The 25762-nt window shown below is 40.1% G+C and overlaps 1 protein-coding gene across 4 annotated transcripts in view; it reads left to right on the top strand.

The window, feature by feature from the left end:
• The first annotated feature begins 222 nt into the window (after nt 1-222).
• Pparg (peroxisome proliferator activated receptor gamma) overlaps nt 223-25762 on the top strand; it is a 140097-nt gene continuing 114557 nt past the window's right edge. The window contains exons 1-2 of one of the 4 annotated variants that reach the window (XM_076841041.1): nt 223-330; nt 24806-24886. The gene's annotated coding sequence lies outside the window, so the exon portion shown is untranslated. Of the gene's footprint in view, nt 331-1263; nt 1352-24805; nt 24887-25762 lie in introns of those variants that run through there. The other 3 variants (XM_076841043.1, XM_076841042.1, XM_076841040.1) reach the window with 3 other exon arrangements.

Here is a 25762-nt window from a genome sequence, read left to right as displayed (position 1 = left end):
GACAACGGGACCATTTGTGGGCCGCCTCCCAGCGGTGGCTGCGAGGAGCTGGGGAGGCCAGGTAGCCGGCGCGGGCGCGGGCGGCGAGGTGGCCCCGGCGCCGGGCCCTACTGTGCGCGCGGGCGCGGCGCCGGCCCCGGCCGCTCCCTCGGGCGCGCGCCGCCGCCCCCGCCTCCGCCCCGCGCCCGCCCCCGGCCCCGCTCGGCTCGGCGGCGGGCAGGCGGGGCCCACCGCGCTGGGAGCCGAGCCCGAGCCGGAGCCGCCGCCTGGGGCGCTCGGCTCGGCCGCGGGGACACCGGAGCGGCCGCCACGCCGCCGCCAGCGCCGCAGGTCAGAGTCGCAGTGCCCGGCGGCGCCCGGGAAGGGGGCGCGCGGAGGTCGGGGCTGAGGGAACCGAGGAACGGGTCTGAGGGGACGCGGACCGACGGGCGGGTGAAGAGGTTCAGCGCTGAGGAACGGTCCCGGTCCCGGTCGGACCGAGACTGACAGGGTCACGGGTGACAGGCCAGTGGGGTCGCGGGCTGAGGGTCGCGTCCCGCGTGGAGCTGACCCGGCGTGGAGGACGCGGGCAGCGCGCGAGGCGCGGGGACCAAGAGCAAGAGCCGCGGACGGTCTCTGCTGGGTAGAAGGAACCCCAGTGTCCCAAAGTCCAGGACAGGCCCCCCCTGGGGAGAGCGTTGGGTGCGCGGGGACCCTCCCGAGGACCCGGACCTCCGCGTCCCTTGAGGAGCTGCGCAGGCGTCAGGGAACTTGGGGACAGGGTGTCCGGGATGGGGAGAAGCGTGGCTCCCGCGTTCGTCTGTCCCGCGGCCGCGGAGTTCCCTTGACGGGGAGGTCGCCCTGAGTCTCCAAGAACTTCAGCAGCGGTGGCTTTCTGTGGGTCGTGGTGACAGTTTTCGGAGAGGGGCGCACTCGGGGCCACCTGGCCTGGGTGTGCGGGCCCTGAGGGATGTCCACCGGGCTTCTCCCTGTTGGAGGGGATGCCGACTGCGGGTCCCCTGCCCCACCCGCACCCCCAGGTGTTTGGAAAGGTCACATCGCTGTGATGTGGCTGCCACACGTGCCAGGCGTAAACTGCGTCGCTTTGTAGTCTGGCTGAGGGTACCTAGGGGTGGAATCGGCCAGCAGATCTGCCGTCCCTCGATGCTGGGGGTGGAGGTGGGTGTGCTCTCCTGGTACTTAATACTTCGGTATTTGGGGCGGAGCCTAAGGTAAGGAGGCAGAAACTGGGAGTAACCAAACTGCTGCTTTTATATAAGGGCAGTTGGTAGGTAAAGAAGGGGCCTTTACCTCTGCTGGTGATCAGAAGGCTGCATTTCTAAAGTCTTCTTGCTAACTCCCCATTACTTAGGTGAGTCGGCTCCCTTTAATTGCCTTTTGTTGGAATGTGTTGGTGAGATGTCCCAAACTGGCAAAATTACTCTCACCTTCTGTATTATATCATTATTAGCTTGCAATGTGCTTATTTTACAGCAAGAATCGGATCCACTTGGGTCTGAGGCTAATGGTAGGGGAAAAAATATAGTGTCAGTTATTTGAGGTGGAAAAAGAGATTAGTTGGGGCATGCAGAAACCAAACTTTTTCTTCTTTTCGATTAGGGACAAAATGTAAAATTAATCTGTGGTTATTCTCATTTGAAAATTAGACAAAGTGGTGAACTGAGCTCTAGGATAGCTGTTGCTGGGGAAAAAATTTCTTGATTTTGAAGTACATTAGTGGACTAAAATCATTCATGAAACAATTGTTATTAAGAGTTATTAAGAAAAGCAATGAATTAACTTATTCTTGAACCTGGGCAGGTCTTCAGCTAATCTCAGGTGTTCTGCTGCAGTCTTCCTGTCTATAGCTAAGTGACTGATCACTGACTGAAAACATAAGTGATGGGGATAGATGCTTCAGAAAATCTTTCTGGTGTGGGGACTGACAGTCATTAACTGCGGTTTCTCAGAGAAACACTCTTGTCAAAGTTGGGCAGAAACACTCATAGATGCTAACAATTAGTGTTTGGAGTGGTATTTCAAAAGGTTCTACTGCAACTTTAATTTTTGTGTAGTATATTTTCAGTCAGACTCTTTCTGGAGTTAAATATTGAACCATAATATTCATCTTAATATACAAAACTAATGTCGCATTAACCCAAGAGTGAAATGTGTTGCCAAACCATCCATTTTTGTCCTTCTTTAAACTTCACATAATTTTTCTCCTTTATTTAAATTATGTGATATTTGATATTTAATTTGCTGATGATTGTATCTTCAATGAAAAGGTCTTAGAACCAACTAATGGCCTTCTCAATCTTCTGCAAGTCATTGGAAGGGAGAAAAACACTATTGATGTTTTTATTTTTTATTTTTATTAAAATTTTTTTAGGGTTGATGGACCTTTATTTTATTCACTGATTTCTATATGCTGTAAGGCAAGCGCTCCACCACTGAGCCGCAACCCCAGCCCCTGATGCTTTTATTTTTTAATCAGAAACTTTTTTTCATATGTAAAAGTTTGTTTCTAGCTCTTATAATAACTGCTATACACCCATGGCATCAGTGAAGTATAAAGTTTTGGAGAATTCCAGGCCGAAGACTTTTGTACTGTTGTTTGGTCATTCTTTGACATTTAAGAGAGTGTAATTTCTTCTTTAAAAAAAAAAAATTAAAACTAAAATGGCCACTAGAATCATATTTTTTATTGAACTTGACGGTACTTTGGAAATATTTTTTCGATTACTACTTTTAACAATTAAATGCAATATTTTCTTCAAAGGAACTCATTTCCTTTAGCATTCATTTCTTTGTGTTTCAGAATTACTTTTCAAAAAGTCCTAGGTGACATATTTTTTTAAATAACAATATTTAAAAATCCTTATTACTTTTTAAAATCCATATAGGACACAAAGTGTGATTTTAGGAATATCAGGTAGAAATGTCTTACTGATCATGCAACTTGATTATTTTTAATCAGTAAATTATATAAATATCAACAGATACTTATTTTCTCTTGTGTAATTCTGTGAAAATAAGAATGTTTGCCACTAACAAGATGTTTATCTGTTGAAGCTGTCTATGAAGAGGCATCTCTGTGGAAACATATCCAAGTGTTAATAATGGATTTCATTTAGTTTTCAAATTATGACGTGGTTATTAATAACAGAAGACTTTTGACAAATATGAAAAATATGTTTAAATAATATTTTCCAAGTGCTTTCTGTATCCTGGCCCAAATTTTTGCTTCTTTCATAGGATCTGTCTATGACCAGTGCACACAACAGAAAATGTTGGTCATTCTAATTTGTAGGTGTATTTCTGCTGATTTCATTGTCATTTGAACTTGGAAATATCACGGGCGTGATAAGGTGTGGCAAATGTACTGCAAGAAGTTTTCACTTTTATAGGATTTCACTAAGTAAATATTAGTTGTAGAGGATTTTAAAAATTCACTAGTCGAGAAAACTGGATTTAAGTCAACCAGTCTGGGAGCACAAGCGTGCACTGTCCCCACAAACTATTAAACTGAATTTCCAACTTGCTTTGCCTTTTTGAGGGGGTAGATTCCTTCATTATCTATTCCTTAATTCTCTTCCTTCACACCTAAAAGCAACATAAAGGGCAGCGATTTTAGGTTGTTTACAAAAGTCCTTTGAAACTGATCCTATTTGACGCCGCCAAAAGACAGTGAGATCTGTCAATATCCATCTTGCCAGCATAGAAAGCCCTAGAACGTCATACTGCATAGTTTCCTCGCAGACAACGTCAAAATTTAAATTTGAAGATCATTTGAAATCTTCCTGGGGTTTCTTATTTACTATTTGTGTTTTCTCTGAATACAGAAGTAGATGCAAGGGAGTTACACAGTACATGTCTTTTTAAAATTTTTTTATTTGTTTTAATTAGTTGTACATAACAGTAGAATGCATTTATGCACTTTGATATATCATACATAGATGGGATATAATTTCTCATTTTTCTGAGTGTACATGTTGCAGAATCATATTGGTCATGTAGTTACATATATATGTACAGTAATAAAGTCTGTTTCAGTACATGTTTTAAAGCTATTATTTAATAAAAACGGTGAATTTTGATTTTTATTCGCCTAACATACTTCATTAGGTTCTTGGAAATCTATTCGCCTACAGTAGGCCATATTTGGGGAACATTTTTATGATAGATGTTAAGACACCACTGATAGTGTATGCTACAGTTATTACTTTAAGAAACGGGTTTATGTGTTCTTAGTATTTCTCTGACCATAAATGTACATCAGCAATTTAATACTGAGTATTCAGTTTAGAGTATGAATGTTTACATTGTTTAACTGTTTCAATTTTTTATAGCTGGGGCCAGTCACTTACCCTTTCTAGCTCAAGTTCCTCATTTGCAAAATGGGAAAAATATTTCAGTTATTATTCCTTGTTCTGGGAGGTATGATTTTAAGACTTTTATCAGCAAACCTGTGTATCTTAAATGAGTAATTGACCTTCCTGAGTAGCTGTGTCATAGCTAACTCTTTTACTCTAAAAGTTCACCCCAGTACTAATTTTGAGATTATTAGTTTAAAGATAATGCTTGTGAATTCATAAAATGTTTCTTAGAATATTTCATTATTCATTTAAAAATTATATTTCCTATTCCCTGATGACGTCAGACAAAAATCAAGTCTAATCTTCCGTCTTTGTGAGTCCTGTGTACACAAGTAGATTAATATTTACTTTTAATGCATCTAGAAGGCATGAATTGTGCTTTTATTTCATAAATCTCTATTATTTTTTTAATTGTGATTGGGCCCTTATTTATTTATTTATTTGTTTATTTATATGCAGTGCTGAGAATCAAACCCAGTGCCTCACACATACTAGGCAAGCGCTCCACCACTGAGCGGCAGCCCCAGCACTAAATTTCTGTTCCTCACATCCCCCCCCCCCCCCCCCCCCAGTGCTGGGGATGGAACCCAGGGCCTCATGCATGCTAGGCAAGCACTCTGCCACTGAAGTACATCCCAGCCCTCTGTTCTTTATGTCTCTATGGCGCAGTCTGAGAATTTGTCAAACATGTTATCCGGGAGCAAATGTGTTTTACAGTGAGGCCGATTATCCTTCTGCCCAGAAGACAGTTTACTATGGAGCCTAAAAGACTAAGAGTGACTTGTGCTTGTTTTTTAAAATGAGGTCCCTTTCAACAGGCAGTAACCAACAAGTAGTATTCTAGTAGCATGAAAAGTTAATATGCCTCCTAATAACTCACCTATTTATTAACAGGGAGCAATTGGACAAGTATATGATTAATCGTGTACTATCCAAGGAGTACGTTTTAAATTCTCCTTCAGAATGAAATATCATCTTGAAGTGTCTCCTGTGTGAGAAAGGAAGGGACTTGGACTGAGTGTTGCAAACAAGGGGCCCGATCCCCAGCGGTACTCTGGTGAGCTGAGAGTAGCCTGGAGTGACAGCGACTCAGGACTCACCAGTCGCCTGGGAGGATCCCTCCCACCCTTGCTGGGCCGGAACTAACTGTGCAGTGCACCTGGTCTACCCCTCTGCTGGCTCAGTCCCAAGCAGGCACCTAACTAAAAGGATAGGGAAATGGAAGGCAAAGAGTCGCTCAAGCTAGTACTGGTAGGTGGGGTGAGTGTCCCTGTCACCTCAAAAGCAAGTTCATTCATGTGGGCTTCCCTTTGGGGGCAGGGATCAAGGAGTTCATTAACTTCTACTCTCTCAATAGCAAGCATAATTTGTGCTTTTTTGGAGTCATTATCGCACTTTCAGGGATTCTAGTGAACAGGCCATTCTCAATTGAAGTTGGGACAGCATGCAATGAATTTCTTTTCGCAGCTGCATTTTCTCAGATAGAACGGAAAGAAATGACATTGTCAATCCGTGCAACTTGAACCAATTAAAGTAAGATTTTAAAACCTCCCGGTCAGGATTTAAACTTGATCATAGAATGGTTTATTTCAATTTAATTCAGTATCTGTTTATTTTTATTATGCTTTGTTATATTTTTTAAATCATTTCATATGTTTATTGTTTATGTATGTGTTTATTTATTTTGGTGCTGGGGATTGAACCCAGGGGCTCAAAACATGCTAAGCATACACTTTATTACCAAGCCCAAAACCCCAAGCCTCACTTCATTGGTCGGTTGGTTGGCTGGTTGGTTTTGAGGTTTTGGGGAATTGAACTCAGAGCCTTATGCATATTGGGCAAGGGCTCTACCACTCCCAAGCCCCCACTTGATTGTTCTTAGAAAATAAATTCATTGCCAAGGTTTAACTGTTTCACTTTTTTAAAGAATGCCTTAATTTGTGGACTCATCTGAATGATATTATAGAGGTAAGACATATTGAGACAAATTATATGACCTCTGGGAAGAGTTCAGATTAGCATCAACCTAAGGCTAGAAGTCCTTCACAGTTTGCCACAGATAAGGAGAAGGTAGATAGGAGGGAGAGACAGCGATAGGGAAATACCCTGAGTAGGAGTGTGACAGATCCCTGTGTGCTCAACTCCCACCATCAACAGGATGTGTGGTTACGGTGTCCTGGAACATAAGTTTGGTTTCAGAGAATTTACCCTGTTCCAGGATGACACTATAGGATTCTAGAATCACTGTATATTCTGAAGGTGCCACTTATCATTGTTCTCTGTGGCTCTCAAATTTCCTTCAGGAAAGAATCCAGAAAGGGAATGGAAAGAGGTTACACAATTTCACCCTGTATGTTTAAGCAATAAATCTTCCTTTATAGTGAGAGCCATGGGGAAACATAACTGTCAGATGGATTGAGTGCAATGGTGAAGTTCTGGAAAGAACTCCTTAAATGTCTTTATCGCTCTCAGGGCTGGAGTCCACTGTTAAAAAGCCATTGTTCCTAGCCGGGCAAATTCATAACATCGCTATCAGGAAGAACTTGAGCGAGTTGGTTGTTTCCTTGCTACCTGAAAACAAGGCCTGGAAGAAGTAGAGAACATATCTGGAGTTGAACAGAGGGGATCAGGAGAGAAAATAAATAAATAAAATTAAGGTAATGCTTGTCCCAGTTTCCCCCATGAGCCAGCCCCTGTGCAATAAAAAAAGAAAATAACTGTGTGGGATAGCAGTGATAGGAAAAGATATATTCACTCATCATGCCTTCATTTTTTCTCTTAAAAATCAAAACAAGTTGCAAATCTTCCTCGAACCATTATGGCCTCAAAGAAAACAAGCAGTTATACAATATCAGTTTTCCTAGGCAACATTACAAAAGGAGGTATAAGACCGAGGTTGATTAATGTAATCAAGTAGTCAAATAGTACATCTCCTTTGTTTTCTCCATGTTAAACCAGTGTTCCACTCCTTATGAGTTAGTTCTGCCAGTTTGGAAAGTCGCTTCCTAAGAGATTGAAATGAGAGGGGCTTTTCAATCACTTCAGGAAAAAAAAAAAAAAATTAAAAAAAGGACCAAGGAAGTAAAAATAATGTTTAAGGGCTGGGGTTGTGACTCAGTGGTAGAGCACTTGACTAGCACATGTGAGGCACTGGATTCAATCCTCAGCACCACATTAAAAAAAAAAAATCAATCAAATAAAATTGTAAAAAATAAATAATTAAAAAATAATGTTTCCATCCTTGGCATACCCGCAGATCATAAAATTTCTTACATACTTTATTTTATTCTTTTGGCTGAAAATAGTTATTTCAAGGCAGTGGGTCTCTGTTAGAAATAAAAGTTCAGCTGGGTGTGGTGGTACACTCCTATCAACCCAGCCACTCAGGAGGCTGAGGCAAGAGGATTGTGAGTTTGAGGTCAGCCTCAGCAATTTAGTGAGACCCTGTCTCAGAATAAAAAATAAAAGGGACAGGGATAAAAGCATCACTGGGTTCAATCTCAAGTACCAAAAAAAAAAAAAAAAAGAAAGAAAAGCTTAGTAACTATCTCAAGTTCATTAACTCTATGAATCAGCTAATTGTTGGTGTTTCACTGTTAAGTATGGGCCACCCTCATGCCTCATGACTAAGCACATTGCTTACTTGTCATTGATTTTCTACATGACCTTGCTCGTCCATAAATCTAAAACAGTATCCCAGTACCTTCCTAAATATTGTTCTTTTCTGGCAGTTGAAAATTAACCTATGTAAATAAGTTTTGAGCTATATATGGAAAAGTGCCCAATATAAATTCTTTGCTCTTTTTATATAGTGAATAAGGTTTATAAAAGAAAACAAACATATGAATGATATAAATATAAGTGAAGTAGAAACTTCAAAAAAATCATTTGCATGTGTTGGTTTAATCCAGAAGAGTGAGTAAAATACCCAGGCAGGCATTTGGCAATGTAGAATTACTACATGTTTTCCTAAAGCATTTGGAACTAGTTAGAAACATCCTGGCTTTATTTAAAGGCAGTATTATATATTTTTAAACTTTGTGTTCAACAAGACTCAAATTTGTTGGTTTTTAGGACTAGAGTAGTTCAGTGTCAGCAGAAATATAGATTATCATTCTTTTGAAGGTAGGTGCCAGCAGGGTTTCATATCTCTTTCTGCAACATGCAGCACAGTGCTTAAGAGACACTCAGTATAAATGTTTTTATAAGAATTAAGAAATAGCCAGGTGAGGTAGTGCATGCCTGTAATCCCAGCTACCTGGGAGGCTGAGGGAGGAGGAGGATCACTTTGAAGGCAGCCTGGGCAATTGAGTGAGACCCTGTCTCCAAATAAAAAAGTCTGGCAACATAGCTCAGTCCTAGAGCATGTTGTTCAGCATTTGAGAGGCCCTGGGTTTAATCCCCAGGAACCACCCCTCCCCACCAAAATTAGTAATTGTCTAAGACAGTAATTCTCAAAGTGTCTCAAAGTTCCAGGACCCTGGAACCATCAGCATCAGCATCATTTGGGAAATTTTTGTTAGAAATGCAAATTATTGAGCCCCACCCCAGTCCTGCTGAATCAGAACCTCTGAAGATATCTGTGTTTTAGATATTCTAGTATAATATACTGTTCAGGGACCCTGGTCCAAGAAGATTCCTGCATCCCATCTGATAGTGTGCAGAGCATTTGTCCCTGCCCTCAGTCTGGATTTTATTTAGTAGGTTTTACCCTTGCCTAGAGTTAAATTATTTGCCGTATTTCTCCCCATTCATAGAATCCCTTGCAACTATCCTGTAAAATTACCCCATTGACTTGTCCTTTTATCACTAGAAAAAAAAAATCTTAGCATTGCTGTCAATAAGCTCATGTCAAGACAGTCTGGCTGGCTCACTTCTTAGGGTGGGGCTGGTTCTTTTTTGTCTTAGAATGGTCATTAGGAATCCTGAGTCTCCAAATCAAAGGCTGGATTTTTCTAAAACTGTGAGGGATGATCAAATCCTAGTGAACTGGTTCACAATAAACAGATTTTAAGATACAAATGTGTAATCTTGAATTCCAGCTTAATAATATACCTTTCCCAGTGATTGCTGATGATTTTTTTTTTTCTGATCCAGGGAGTGGGCCTGGGGGTGTTTAACTCAGGAGTGCAGTACATGCTTGGTATACATGGACTTTGGGTTTCAACTCTGGCAAAACACACACACACACACTCTTATGATTCAGGGACTGAAGAAATTTGGACTCACTTATCTCTGATGTCACTGTGATTTAGTTCAGTCCCCTTAGAAAGCAATTGGGCAATATGTTGCAAATTCTGATGCTAAATCTCAGCTTCTAGGACTTTTTTCCCAAAGGGCTGGAGGGTATAGGAAAAACCAAATGTATAAAGACTTTCATAAAAAGCATTGTTACAAGAACCTGTATTTGGAAGTAACTTAAATATTTAACATTAGGGGAATGGTTAAGTAAATTATGGTACAGTGACTACATGGAATATACAGTTACCACAATGATTTAGAAGACCACTAGCACCTCTGAAAAAAAAATTAAATAAAAAAAAATAGAAAAGGGCTGGGGATGTAGCTCAGTGTTATAGAGTACTTTCCTAGCATGCATGAGGACCTGGGTTTGATCTCCAGCAAACACACACACACACACACACACACACACACGAGTAAAAAATGTGTGTGCATTATTGATTGTGTAACATGTACATGAAAAATCTGGAAGGGACTATACAAAAGTCATAATAGTTATATTAAAGAAGTGGGACGTGGAAGACTTCATATGTATTTTTTCTCTCTTTTACAAAGTTTATCCAGTAGTATAAAAATTACTTCTCTAATAAAACCTTATATGTATAGCTTTTCTTTCTTCTTAGTGTATCAGTGACCCTAACCAGTAAAGATCAAAGCAAAGAATATATTACACACTGAAAATCTTCTACCTCTTTCACTCCCTTAAAGCCACTGAAGTCAGCATAAAGAAACTTAAATGAATTTTTTTCTGTTATATCCAAATTTTTATTTCACACTTAAATTTTGGTTTGCACATTCGACTTCCCTGTACTCTTTGCCTGACTATTTGTAAAGGGGGGAAAAACAAAATTTAAAAATCCATCTTTCCGTTAACAGCCTTTCAATGTTTGCAGCCATATATAAGGTTCAATTTTGCTGATTTCTTAGGGCCTGCAATCCTTTTGATCTTTAGAATATGCTGGCAAATAGAGTTTTTTAAAAAACTAGCTGCTCGAGTTACTTTCTATTTATTTATTTATTTATTTTTCTGGTGCCAGGTATTGAACATGGGGGTGTTTTACCACGGAGTGACTTCCCCAAGGCCTTTATTTTCTGTTTTTATTTATATTTTTGATTTTGAGACCGAGTTTTGCTAAGTTGGTGAGGCTGGCCCCAAACTTGCAATCCTCCTCTCTCAGCCTCCTGAGTCACTGGAATGATAGGTGTGACCACCGTACCCAACTCAGAGTTAATTTTTTTTAAAGTCCTCCTCTTTTAATATTTTTTCCAAGAAAAACGTGTATCTATTATATTCTTTTATATTCTTTTTTTTTTTTTTTTTTTTTCTGTAACTGAATGACCTCATGATGGAGTTATTTGGTTTCCCAGCTCCTGGCAGAATGTTGAACTTGTAATCACAAATAGCAGCTGATGGAGAAGCAGGTCAAGGTAAACTCCTATAACCAATGACCATTATGAACCCTCGATGTAATGTGTGATAATAAATTTTGAAAATTAGCCCGAGAGTTAGTGGTAGGAAGTGAATGAAGATTTCCTAACATCTGCCTGAGCGTTGTAAAAGTTCCATATATTTACACATATCCGCACACAAAGAGGACAGTAAGAGCCCTTGAATTAATTCATTCTTCATTTTTTTTTCCAGTGCATTGTTCTGGAAATCCCAAAGGAGAAAATTAAGTGCTTTTGCCTTTGACCCAGGTTACAGATTATCCTTTGGGGACTTCTTTTGTGAAATTTGTATCAACCTTATGACTTAGCATAACCTTTACCTTAAAGTTTTAAAAAGCTGTTAAGAAACAGTATATCCATCACACTGACTGTTTCTTCTCTCTTCTTTCTGCCCTCCTGTGTCTGTGATTTCCTACAGGCCAAGGCAAACTGCAGCTCACACAGTTCATTCTTAGAGTTCATGGGTAGAACTGACTCAGTGTGCTGATACCTCAAAGAGCAAACCCACTGAAAGCAAAGCTGTTTTGTTTTGCTGTTGTTATTTGGGTGCTGGGCCTGGCACTTGCTAATAACCACATCTGCTCCAGCTCTGCCACTGAGCCACACACCCAGCCCTTTTGACTTTTTATTTTGAGACAAGGTCTCACTAAATTGCCCTCCTGCCTCAGCCTCCTGAGTAGCTGGGATTATAGACCTAGTCCACTATGCACTACATACTGAGCTATGTACCTCCATCCCTTTTTATTTTATTTATTTTATTCACAGCAGCTAGCTAGATTCCCCAGACCAGCCTTGAACTTGCCATCCTCCTGCCTCAGCCTCCCAGGTCGCTGGGATTGCAGGCATGCCCCACCACGCCCAGTGGTTTTACCGTTCTAAGAAATCCAGATGACAAGGTGATCGTACACTTTGCGCAAGGGATCTTTGTGTTGTGGTGTTCTCACGGTGAACTTACTGAAATGATTAACTATCCAAGTGGATTTGGTTTAGAACTTTAGTTACCAAAAAATTATTTATACTGAACAAAAATATAAAACAAAGTTCACTGAGAATATCCCATTAAAATAAAACACATTTTTTCCTTGGCAAATGAAGTTGGCTATTGGAGGTAAAGATTTGTTCTTTAAGGTATCATCACATTGAATCTGTTCTACCCATGCACTCTAAGATAAAAATGAATAGTGAGCTTTAAAAGCCTCCGAAGGACTTTTACATATTTAGAATATAATATGTGAGTACAAGGAGACCCATATCCTGTTTTAAATAATCATCCTTTGATCAAATTATTGTAGCCACTTCCAGTTTCTATACTCACAGGTTGTCTAATAACCATTTCAGTTTTGTTTTTAAATTGTCATAAAATATCCTGTTGACTACTTAGAAATAAATTCTGAACCTGAAATGGGGGCAAAGATAAGGAAAATAAAATTTGGAGGAATTTATAGGAAGTTACACAGGATTAGTTCTATCACGTATACAGTGCCATGGGATGTTGAGCACACCTCAATGCAGATTTAACCAAAGCTTTCAAATTTTTGCTAATTTAATTCCACAAACTCCACATTTTTGATTGACCTCTTAGCATTATGTATCCTTATGTGGAAGTCAAAATCAGCCCTTCTGAGAAACTAACCTTATAAATGGTCACACTGGAGTTTTTAAGACTAGAGATTCCAACATGCTGACTAAATGAACTAGCACCTAGCACTGGCCTGACAAATATCCACAGCTCAATAAAAGTTGAGAAAATGACTGATTGAACATGTGTGTTGTTGTGGTTGTGTCTTTAGGCCATTCACACAATTCACACCACCTGTTTGCCTGTGCCTGGTAGAACAGTCTTTGATCTTAACAAATACAGACACACATACAATGAATTTGTTTTTTATTATGAACATTAACATTTAATTGTCAGGTTGATTCCCTTTGCCATACATATATAGGAAATATTTACCTTGGCTACCAGCTTTTGATTCCAGAAGACACAAATTAGTTTTAATCTTAGATTAAGCGAAACATTACAAGACAAATCTTTGCTGAAATGAAATCGAATGCACCCCATATTCCATGTTACACATTATATTTGCTGATTTGCCACCACATGTTTTAATTTTTAAATATAAGTTCTGTATACCACGAAAAATTGTTAATTCCTAGAGAACAGGAATGCATATTGTAGTTTTCCTCATTCTTCTAACAAACGTGCACTGCATACGTTTCTTAATTTATGGCCTGATGCATATTATTTCCATATTATTTATATTATTCTATTGACTTTATTTTGAGGAATATGTGCTTTTTCAGTATCATGTGCAATTCTCAGTGCTACTGTTTCCCACATTTTGGGGGAATTCCCTGCATTGCTCGTTAAAATGTTAATTTCCATTTTATATAACATTTTAAGGTACATAATGATTTGAAATTCATGCCAAAATAAATTTCCATTTCATTACTGTAAAGCAGGCAAAATGGGATACAAAAAGGGAAAAAAAAAAAAGTTAATTATAGACTTCAGCCTTCTTTTGTGGGATCCTTAGTTGTCCTGGTCAGAAGAACAGGTTTTTTTAATGGCCTAAGGGCCAGAGCACTGTTTCACATTCCTGTTTGGAGGCTTCCAAAGGCAACTGTTACAAAAATTCTGGTTAGTGCTACACCTGGAAAAAAAAGTTTTATAATGATGCAAAATACAACAGGTTATTCATACATATTATTCATGCATAAAATAAACTGGTTCCCTTTCATACATTTTGTCCTGTTAGATAAAACCCTATCAAGTTTTGACCTATTTGCTTGTTTATACTTTATAAAACAATTTAATTGCTCAGCTACTTCATACATGAATCACAAGTACTATCACCGTAATTATTTAGCATTCATCTCCTTTACCAGGAAGAACTGTATTTAGGAACAACTTCCCATCAAAACACCAGGCAAACTGATTGACATAGAAAAGCAAAACAAATGGAGGAGGCTTATTTTACAGCAACTTGTGACATCTCTGGTCACCAACTCTTTCTGACAGAGCTTCATCTGTGGATATAGGACGAAGGTAGGAGTCTGTTTGTGAAAGATCAGTGCAGGGAGCTGCCACCCTCTCCGCCCTTGGGCAACCCAGCATTTCTTGTCTGCTCCCACACCTGTTCAGCTAAAAGGGCAAAGAAGTGCCCCGGCAGACAGAAGGAGACTCTTGACTTTAGAGAGAAGGAGGTTGAAGGAAGGATGAAGCAGAAGTCTGAGGCTTTCTCTTGATTATCCAGACTTTGGCTTTCTTAATGCATTACTCTCCCTGGCAGTGCCCAACACAACAGATGGCACACCTGTTCAGGTAGGTGCTGTCTGTGCTCATGGAAAGACCCCAGAGCTCCTTAGCCAGGACCCTGTAATCTGCATCCATCCGAAAGAACTTAGTCGAATTAGTTAACCCACAATTCACAGCAGTGTATGATTCAGGGCTGAAATAAGTAAGGCCGGAAATGAATGCTAGGAAAAAATCAGAGAAGGATTCAGATACTGGTGGAGGGGAGGATGGGGAGAGCCAGAAAAAGCCTTGTGGAGAAGCTGGGAAGAATTGAACTAGACTTTGAAAGTTCAAGATGGACGAGGTAGCCTTGAGAAAAAAAAAAATTTTTTTTTTCATTTGCAGAGAAAGAAATCAGGGCATCCAAGTATGATTCCATTTGCATATTTTTTAAAATATTTTTTTAGTTGCAGATGGACACAATGCCTTTATTTTATTTATTTATATGAGGTGCTGAGGATCGAACCCAGTGCCTCACACATGCTAGGTGAGCGCTCTACCACTGAGCCACCACCCCAGCTCCATTTGCATATTTGTATGGATTATCCAGAGTTGCTCATTCTGTAGAGAAACAGTCAGCAGATTAGTGGTTGCCAGGGATGGGGAAAAGGAAGGGGAGCGACTGCTTAATGGATACAGGATTTCCTCTGGAGGTGATGAAGATGTTTTGGAACCACATAGAGGAGGTTACTGCACAACTTTTTTTTTTTTTTTTTTATGCTGGGGATCAAACCCCAGGGCCTTGTGCATGCTAGACAAGTACTTTGTCACCAATCTACATCCCCTACCCGTGGTTGCCCTGCTTTAAGAATATCCTAACTAACCAGTTTCCCTGCTCGGATCCTTACCCATATGTATTGAAATTGTTTGTGGTCACTGTGTGCCACTTCATTTGCTGGACACGGAAACTACAGCAGTCAGGAAGACGGACAGCCAGTACGTGCAATGATTGGGCCAGGGATGTAGCACTGGTTCAATCCTCAGTGCTTGGGGTCGGGGATAAAAAAGAAGAAGAAAGGAAAGGAAAAGGAGAAAAAAAAGAAACCCCCCAAACCTGGAATAGTGACTAGTGAATAAGCACAACATTGGAGAAGCTTTTCAGAAATCAAGCAATTTGAGGTGGCTATTTCAGGGTTATAAGAAGTAAGAAAAAATGGTTGCAAATAGAGATTTTTCGGTTTGATGATAAAAGGTCTGGAATGTAGGTGAAAGGAGTATGAGATTTATCTTATAAGAAGTCAGGAGATTCCAGGTCTTAAGAAGAAGAGTGAGATGATTTAATCAGAAGATTAAGTTAGCAGTTGAATGCAAGGAGGACAGTCAGAAAACTGTTGCAAAATCTGGACCTAACATGTTAGAGGGGCCTGTAGGAACCAGGAGGAAGGGGAGATGGGGGCCATGCTCCGTAGCAGACTGACACTCAAGGTATAGTCTGTGGGTCATTGCTGCTCCACACGTTGTTGACTACTGGCCTGGCACAAGTTAAGAACAGATTCGAGGATGAGTATTCTAAAATATTTATATTGTCACGATTTTGCCTTTTATAAGGGTATCCACAGTAGAGCAAGGAATAAAAAAATTCTTAGTTCATCCCAGACTTAGAGGACCACCATGCCAAATGATGAACTGAATGACCTGGTGGCTGAGTTCTGGAGGGCAGTTCTTGTTTGTTTGTGGTCACTGTGTGCCACTTCATTTGCTGGACACAGAGACTAGAGCAGTCAGGAAGACAGACAGCCACTGCATCGTCCTTCATTGTCAAAGAAGAGCTGAAAAGTATCAGCGGGACTCAGGATAAGGAAAGAATGCGAGTCACCACAGCCATCCAATAGTGGGACAGGACGCCTCTGGAGAAAGAAAATACTTTGTCATTAGACCTTTTCATTCACAAGTCCAAGTGACCATCTGCTAGGAAGTCTTGCCTTGGTGGGAGAAATGAAGGTAGGTGACTTATAAGGTCACATCCTACCCCAAGGAACACTAATTCCTTATTCTATAATACTGGCTTAGTAGAATACATTTCCTTGGTAACTTGCTATCTTAAAATATCAATATATACTAAGTGTCTGGTCATGTCCATCGGTACTTGTAATTGCATTTATGTCAAGGTATATGCAAATTAGGTTTATACATGCATCTTAGAGTTAGTTACACTTTTTGATCTTGCAAGCCCTGGGGATAGAACCCAGGGCCTCCTGCATGCTAAGCATGTGCTCTACCACCGAGCTACACCCCCAGCCACCCAGTTCCCCAATTCTTTTTAAAGAAGTTATTCTCCAGAGCCTTCTCAGCCATTCATTTATTTCCAGCCTTTATATTTATAGTAAGTTCCTCTTTCACGTGATGTTTTTCACAAGTAATGCAAATTTCTGCAGAAGCAAGTTACATAAATTACAGCCAAGCTGCTGACCTTTAAATCATTTTGTTGTTGCTCCTGTGATGTAACGTCATGATTGAACAAGAACCAGCATGTCTCCCCTTTGGGGGATGTCTCTGGGTTGCCATTTTTGATAATGGGTGGGAGTTGAAATAACTTTTATTATTCAACCCATTTGACTTAGTCACTACAAATGTTGGATTGTGACTGTCAGCTAGTTTTTGCAGTACTTGAACTTCCTAGATGGAGCCCTCATCCTTTTGTAGGAATGATAATCCTCACTCTTATTTGGGGGAAAATTCCGGAACGTTTTTAGCTCAAATAAGGGACATTCTTTTCATAAGGATTACTGTAGTGCTCAAGATATCAGAAGAAAAATGTTAGTTGTAGAAGAAAATATTCACTCAAAGGCTAATATGGGGTTAAAAATAGCTCATTTCATTGTGTATTATTAAAACTACAAATACCGATCTTTAAAATATGTGTACCTTTTTGACATGCGCCTAGAACAGTGCCTGATATATAATAGGTACTCAATAAAATATTTATTGAATATTGTTTGGTGACATGAGGCGATGGACGGGACATTCCCAGTAGAAAAAATAGCACGAGCATAGGAACAGAGGTTTGGAGAGCATGAGTTTAAAGAAAAGCAAAGAGAGTTTCTTTAACATGGCATTTTTGTGGGGTGAGCAATGGGAAGACTCTTGGGCCAAGTAGAGTCTGTGCCTTCTTCCTTTCCACACACAATATTTAAAATGTCAGTAAAGACCAATTCCAGTGCTTATATCCAAAGCGAATGGCTGAGCTTTCAACATGCAAAAGTTATTCCCCCCTGGTGATTCTGGGTTTCTGGGCCTCTCTCTCTTTTTCTCTTTCCTTTCCTTCCCTCCTCCTTCTCTCCGTCCACTTCCCTCTCTGTTCTTGCACTAGAGCTGGTTCTACTTCCTTCTTCCCCTCCCACCTTTTCCATGCCCAGTGCTTCCTGTATTCTTCTTTTTCCTCCTCCTTTTTTTCTCTCTGTCCCCCCCACCACATTCCCACCCCATGACTCTTTCCCTTTTCCTGTTTCTCAGTGCCTGTGTCTTTGGTTCAGTCTTTAACACAGAAAAGACATCTTTTAAAAAATCTGCTAATCAAATGATACATACAAGGATTTTTTATTCTGAATTTTACACAAACAACATGTTTATGTTGTTCTTTGTGAGACAAAATACAATTGGGCATCACTCATAAATGAGTTTTCATTGATTTCTTTTTTAAAGTATTAAATGACTAGTCCTTCATTGGGCAGACCTGGGTCAAGAGGCCTTGCCCAATAAAACGTTGTAAAAGCACCGTGGATTGTCGAGGGAACTCCTGATCGTCTTAACAACCTTTGTTTCTACTCCATTTTTTTCCAAACAGCACATACAGCAGATGATCCTTCAGCATATAATGTTTTTATTGTGTCTTCATATGGGCAGTTGCACAAGAGCTAGAATATTTGTCTGTTTTGTTCATCCTGTTGCCCCCCCTCGTCCACAACCCTGCTAACAAATAGCAGATGCTCCACAAATAATTGTCACTTTAATATTTTACTTCTATAGTCTCGTTCTACGTCCTGATCCTCAATAGCACCCATGACGTTTGGGAGTTAAATAACTCATTAGGACAACTTAGTTTACAGTTGATTTATAAATGGAACCATATGATTTCATGTTTGGAGATCCCTTTCTTTCCATTCATTGTTACCCCGCCCCCCACTTTTCCTTTAGTCTATCCCACAGATAAAATCCTAAGCCAAATTGTCTTTTAACCATCTTTCTAAAAAAATCTGTTTCTTAATTAACTCAAGCACCAAAGATGTCAACTAGCTCTTGATAGCAGTGTTTAATAGTTATGGAGCACTTATTAGTTCTATGTTGGATTTGAAGACCACAACATACATTACCTCATTTTATTCTTCCAACAACAATATAAGGTATATGCTATCAAGGTGAGAGGAAGAAATAGGTAGAGAGAGGCAAAATAACCTGCCAGGTGATCAAACAAGGCCTGAACTGTCTTGAACCCAAACAGTCTAAACGTAGTCACCCTGTCTTGCACAAGAGCCTAATTTTCCAGCATTTGACTTTCCAGAGCATGAGATGTCTGCACACACCCCCCACGACCATTCCACAGGAACAATTAGAGCCACACAAACGTAACCATATTCAGGTGTAACCTGGATTAGATTTAAACTCGAGTTGTTCTGGTTCACTGCAAATCAGGTTTGTGTCTTCTAAGTCGTAAGTCACTTGAAAGAACAGTCCCTGTTCTTGTTGCTTGTGACAAGGTAAATTAGATACCAAATCATTAATTATATTCAGCAAATCTACCATCACTTAAAACCAACCACTATTAAAAAAACCCTCCCCCATTTTTCTGTCCCTGTTTCTGTGTGTCCCCTGCCCCCAAATTCCTCTTAATGCAAACAGACTTACTTCATTATCTGAGGATATGGAAGTCAACTGAATAGTAAATTTTGTATGACTATTGTAAAAATCTGGGGAATGATGTGATTGGCCCATGTTGGGTTCTATTCTCTGATGGAATCTCTCAGCTGTAGCAGAGTGGGGACAGGGCAGTGGCAGACCCAGATATAATTGTACCTTGGAATCCACAGAGGTTGGTCCCAGAACAACACAACTAGGGTACCCAAATCCCCAGATGCTCAAGTCCCTTCTATAAAATATCTCAACAATTGGCATGTCACCTACCCACATCCTTCCTGTATGTGTGGATTTTTTTTGTTTGCTTCTTTGTTTGATACTAGGGGTTGAACCCAGGGGTGCTCTACCACTAAGATACATCCTCAGTCCTTTTTATTTTTTTATTTTTGTAAGACAGGGTACCTCTTAGTTTCTAAGATTGTCCTCAAACTGGTGATCCTCCTGCCTCAGCCTCCTGAGGGGCTGGGGTTTCAGGCATGTGCCACTCTGCCTGGCTTCCTGTATACTTTAATCATCTCTTGATGATGTAAATTACCTAATACAATGTGAATGCTGTGCAAATAGTGGTTACACTGTATTGTAATCTATACACCTGTTAAGTACAGATGGAGTTTTTAAAAACATTTGCAATCCATAGTTGATTGAATCTGAGGATGCAGAGCCCCTATACGAGGAGCTCTGGCTGTGTTTAGTTTGGGATAAAAATTAGTCATTTGGAAATGTTTGCATCCTTCCACCTTCCCCCTTTTGAGAAAATGCCGCCTGAAAAAAATCAAGGGGAGTGTGCTGAGGGCAAGAAGAGACAGAAGAGAAGAAAGAGCCCATGCAACAGAAAAATCTCAGAAGAGGTATCAGGACTCAAAAGTGGTCATAAGATGGGGGGAGAATCAGGAGAATCTGATTTCTGGGGAGCTAAGAGAGGAGACAGTTTCTTGAGTAGTATAGAAAAAAATTATTTCTCTGTGCTGGGGTTTGAACCCAGGGTCTTGTGCATGCTAGACAAGTGCTCTATCACTGAGCTACACTCACAGACCCACGTTTTTGTAGATTTCATTTTGGGTTGCCCAGGCTGATCCCAAACTTGTGACCCTCCTGCCTCAGGGTCCCAAGTACCTGGGATTACAGGCACCAGCCAGCATGCCCAGCAGGAATGGTATACTCAGTGCTTCTGAGACAAAGATAATGACGTGCTGGAACCAGTTCAGACCAGCTCAAGGAAGTCATTTGCTGAATTTTCAGGATTGTAAGGATCCAGTGTTTATGCAGATCCATTATTGAGAATTAAATTGTATACATTTAGTATTAAACAGGTTGTATTAAAAACAAGGGTACATATGCAAACCGCATCACTTTGTAATTATTCCACATTGTGGGGAATTGCTGGGGAAATTGTACCTGTGTGGTGGACAGCGCTTCATTGACCATGTTGTGTGTTACTGCACCAAGCTGTGCTGGGTGACATGTTGGTAGCTTCTAGTCCCACTGGAAGACTTTACGCCATAGAAGATAGCAAATCTACAAATCAGAGCATTTTTTTCCCTCATGCCAGGAGAGTCAGTCAAACATTTATCAGCACACCATTAGAAAAATAGAGTGAAAATCAAGAGGTCTAATGAATTGAGCAAGAAGACAGCTTGTTGGTGGTACTTGAATTTCAATGGGAAGACAACAGCGTGGAAGAGTGGGTAGAGGAGGAGAATAACAGACAGTGCCCTGACAAGTGTTTGAGACCAATAAAGTTAAGCAAATTGTTGTTGATGGTGTTTTGTATTTAACTGCAGAGCTTACAAAGTGTGCACAGAGCCGATGTACTTTGTCAATATCCAGAAGTGGATACCACATGCAAATTTATTTTCTGGTGGAACCTCTTCTGTTGGAAGAGGAACTAGTTATTTGTAGCATATACCTTGGCTAATGCTGCTAGAATATTTCACAATTAAGATGTCACTGGTTAAGTTTGAGACAAACATTATTGTTATTAAAGTTTTAAGAAGTTTTAATATCCTTTTACAGGAAATACTGCCAATAAGGTTGAATTTTATTAAGTACCTTTTTTTTTTTTTTGCTTTTTTGGTGTAATCATATGGTTCCTTTTGAAATTTGACCTACTACAGTGACTTTTTTGTGGAGGGAGGTACCAAACTGGAGATTGAACCAACTCTACCACTGAGCTACATCTCTAGCCCTTTTTAATTTTTTATTTTCAGACGGGGTCTCACTTAAACTGCTGGGGCTAGCCTCAAACTTGTGATACTCCTACCTCAGCCTCCGGGTCACAAGAATTACAGGTGTGACCCAGGAAATTTATAAATTTTCTTCACCTTTCTGAGATAATCCAACTATATCCTTTTAGTGTACTGTTGAAGTTTTTCAGTTTTGGGTTTTGGAGTTTTTTAGTGCCAGGGGTAGAACCCAGGGCCTCATACATGCTAGGCAAGTGTGCTATCACTGAGCTACATCCCCAGGCCTGTTGAATTCTTCCGTTAGCATTTTACTTATATTTTTTTTTTAGAGAGAGAGAGAATTTTTTTAATATTTAGTTTTCAGTTTTCGGTGGACACAACATCTTTATTTTTTATTTTATGTGGTGCTGAGGATTGAACCCAGCGCCCCGCACATGCCAGGCGAGCGCGTTACCGCTTGAGCCACATCCCCAGCCCTTACTTATAATTTTGAATCAATATTAACACATAGAATTGATGTTTTTTCTCTTTTTGTCAGGTTTTCAGATCATTATTATGCTATTTTGGGGAAATTAATTTGGTCATTGTAATTTTTTGTACTCAGAGACACTTTTTTTTCCTTCTCTTATTTGTTCTACATTGTGTACAATCAGAAACACTTTTAAGTCTCTTCCTGGAAAGTTTGAAAAAAAATTCACCTATCAGATTGTGTAGGGCTGGGCTCGGTGGTACACATCTGTAATCCCAGCAGCTTGGGAGGCTGAGACGAGAGAATCTCGAGTTCAAAGCCAGTCTTAGCCAAAAGTGAGGTGCTAAGCAACTCAGCCCCTGTTCTCTAAATTAAAAAAAAAAAAAAAAACACACAAAATAGGACTGGGAATGTGGCTCAGTGGTCCAGTACCCCTGATTTCAATCCCCGTATCAAAAAAAAAAAAAAAAAAAGATTGTCTAGGATCAGGGCTTTTCCCAGAAATTATTGTTTGATAAATTTTCAATTGTTTCTATTGGTAATTATTTTTCTATTTCTATGGTCAATTTTTACCATTTATTCCACTTCAGTCAGATTGGTCTGAGTAAATTTAAGAAGATTCTGCCAAAATAAAAAAACTTAGATATAAAAGAGTTGGATAAGTAATATGAACAGCCCCTGTAGTGTGCATTTTGTTAAAGGGTGAGGTGATTCCCTTTTGTCTTCACAGCCAGATCTCTGGCTTACAGGGCTGGGTAAAGGGGATTTATCACTAATAAGTATCAACCCATCTGTATTTAACTGACCAGACAGAGCATATAATCCCTGGTATAGATATCACCCCAGAACCATCTTGTCTCTGCCCTACTCTATTTTATCTCTGCAGTCTGTACCTTCCAAGATACAGTGCAATTCTGAACAGATATAGATATAGAGAAAGGAGAGTTCTGCTCTCAGGAGCGTGGAGGATTCTGTCTGCCTCTGAAAATCCTAGGATTCAGCCCAGTTTTCTCTTGGATCCAACTCTTGAGGTTACAAGCTAGGAACAGGCAGCAGTTTCCACCAAATCTTTACTTTCTTGCTACTTCTTAATAAATTCGCATGTATTTCCAATGGAAAGGGGGGACAGGTAGTAAGGAAAGCTACCATGACATAATCTTAACCTGGAATCAGTGTTGTTTAAGTTTTCGGACAGATATTTTTATTTGTTAACATTACGATTTTTAATTAACATGATAATATTTAATTCATATTAATTAAATTGTTTATTTTCACACATTTGAGCCCTTTTCAAAGCTGTGTTAAGCATAAAAAGCTGACTTCATGTGTTATACACATATGGTGTAAAGAACAGATTTGATATGGATATACTTTCATTTTATACTAACTAAAATAGTGTTTCTGTAAATGGCTGTGATACAGGTCGGCTGTCACATCCAGAGAATACAGAACATGCAGGCAGACAGCACTGACAAATTAGCTGTCTCTGTAAACGACCACGTCCCATCCTGAAAACAGAATAGCTGCTTTATTGTTGAGACTCAGTTTTCATCAAGAGGTTTTCAGCTCCCAAGCAGAAGCACTAAACACTGCTAGAAAGTCAAAACCATATACATTGGCTATAGTTCACATTCCTTCACATTAGAAATTAGGTGGGAAAACTGCTTATCTTTGCTGAGAGCGATAGCCAGTTGCAGTGACTTGCCAGAAAGGAGTGGATGAGAGGTGTTGCCAGCAAGCCATTGAGATGATGGTGGTTATGTTAAGCTGTGTATTCAATTGTATATTAGACCCCTGCTGTCTGCCTCAGGCGCGGGCTGCTTTGGAGTTCTCCGGGATTCCTGGGGAGTTCACATTGGTTGGGGAAGTGCCGGAGGAGGGATTTTTCCGGTTGGTGGCTTTCACGGGAGTTCGGAAATAAAGTTTGTTCCTGCTTGAGTGGCTCTTGATTTGTGCCCAGCCAGACTGCGGCATATCTTCCCAGTCTTCTGCATATACGTCATGCATCAGGTTGCAGATGAGTTCTGATAAATTCCAAATTAAAAGGTACCAAATTAAAAAAAAGAGAGAGAGAGAGATTTAGAGGTTTCTGTGGAGGTTCTACTGTGCAAACATTGGGTATAGATGCTCACACTCTTTAGACCCACCTGATGAGGCTTTGGCATTAAGTGCTGTTTTGTCTTTATGGAGTAAACTGTTCTAGGATCCCTGAGCCCTTCATAAGAGAGCAAGGATGTGAATCCTTTATTTAGAAATCTGCTTTCTGGATCTTCTTCTGAAACATCTGCTGTGTGGGGGGTGTGTTGTACCTACCCTGCCTAAATGGTGTGGCTCATTTCCGTACTACATACGTGAGGCTCACCAACCATGTGCCATCTAGATGAAGTTGCATTTCAATAAGTACCAAGTTTACCACGTACAACATTTTTTTTCAATATCTTTTGAGGTTTTTTTTTTTTTTTTCTTTCCCTTGTGGTGCTGGTGACGGAACCCAGGCCTTTACCTCTGCTAGACAAGCACTCTACCACTGAGCCACATCCCCAGCCCTCTTTCGAGGTTATGAAACCCCTTTAAGACCTATTTTTCCGTAAGTCTGCCCAATAATGTGGGTATCCATATTAGTTTGACATATAAGATGGATGAGATTAAAAAAAAAAAAAAAAAAGTTTTGCCTCTTGTTAGTAACCAAACTAGGAAAGTAAGAGAAGTGAATCCAAAATACGTCTCTTTTATGAAATAACTACAAGAATATCCTGCAGCCCTGCATGATTTATGATGAGTCATTTGGTGGTTTGTTGGTTACTTCTAGGGGCTATGAGGCTCAGGGAGAGCAAATGTTCAGAATGAAATCCAGCAGAGAAAATCCATTTATTTGTGTGTATACATTTTGGCAGCCTAGGTATCTAGGGATTTTGAATATGTGTGCATATTGAAATACCTTGTTTCTTTTTAATAGTCCAGATTTGAAAGAAACCAACTCTGAACCCCAGATACACAACAAGAAGACCCTCTGCTGAAACAGGATTGCCCTTTCACGGTAGGTAAAATCAGAATTTATCATACTAAATTTGCATTTAAAAGTATTCTTTTTAAAGGACATGCCAGTTCTTTGTGGTATTTTACTGTCGATTTTTTTAAGAGCTTTTATTTTTGACTATCACAATACTTTCTGCTGTATAATATACCAGTCATTTGGAGTTCACAGTAACAGATTTGTCTAAGGAAGAAAAAAAAAAAAAAGGTAAGAAAAAGGCCTGGGAATTGAGAAATAATACCAGTCTTTAAAAATAAGTCTCTTTAATAACTTTTTTACATTCCTTTTATTTTTCTACCCAGATAGTAATCATAAGTACATTATTTGGGGTTCATATGATACTTATAATTAAATTAAGGTAAAAATCAAGATATCTTGCTTGGTTCCCCGTAGACCAGGCAACCATTGTCTCTGATCACAAAGAAGATACCGGACGCTTCTTTCTAGGAAGGAGGCTGCTGAGTTGTAGCTGGTACCCTACACTGAAACCGCTTCCTCCCTGGGACCGACTTCGATTGGGGTGTGATCTCAGGGGCTTCAGGGCAGGTTCTTGGAAAGTCCCCCATTGAGAATTTACACCTCTGAGACCTGGTGTCTTAGGGTCCTAAGCCAGTTCTTAGTCCCCAGGTGTATCTGGGGAAGGCAGAGAGACAGAAGTCCCTTTAAGTTTTACGTAGGCTTAACTCTTGGTGGCAGTCACTAAGGAAGGTCACAGGATGGCTCATTTTTCCTGAAATTCACAGGAGAATTGAATCCACAGCATTGAAGAAAGAGTGACCAGGTAGGTAGATGGAGAAGTCAATACAGAGGTGTATTTTGGGGTTTCTCTATACAAATGTATGTTTCTTAGCTTTGCCTCCGGAGAGGGCCTACAAGTAG

Source organism: Callospermophilus lateralis, chromosome 20, assembly GCF_048772815.1.
Source record: "Callospermophilus lateralis isolate mCalLat2 chromosome 20, mCalLat2.hap1, whole genome shotgun sequence".
NCBI lineage: Eukaryota > Metazoa > Chordata > Mammalia > Rodentia > Sciuridae > Callospermophilus > Callospermophilus lateralis.
The sequence above is the reverse complement of the archived record's forward strand: the minus strand, read 5'-3'. Positions and strand labels throughout refer to the sequence as shown.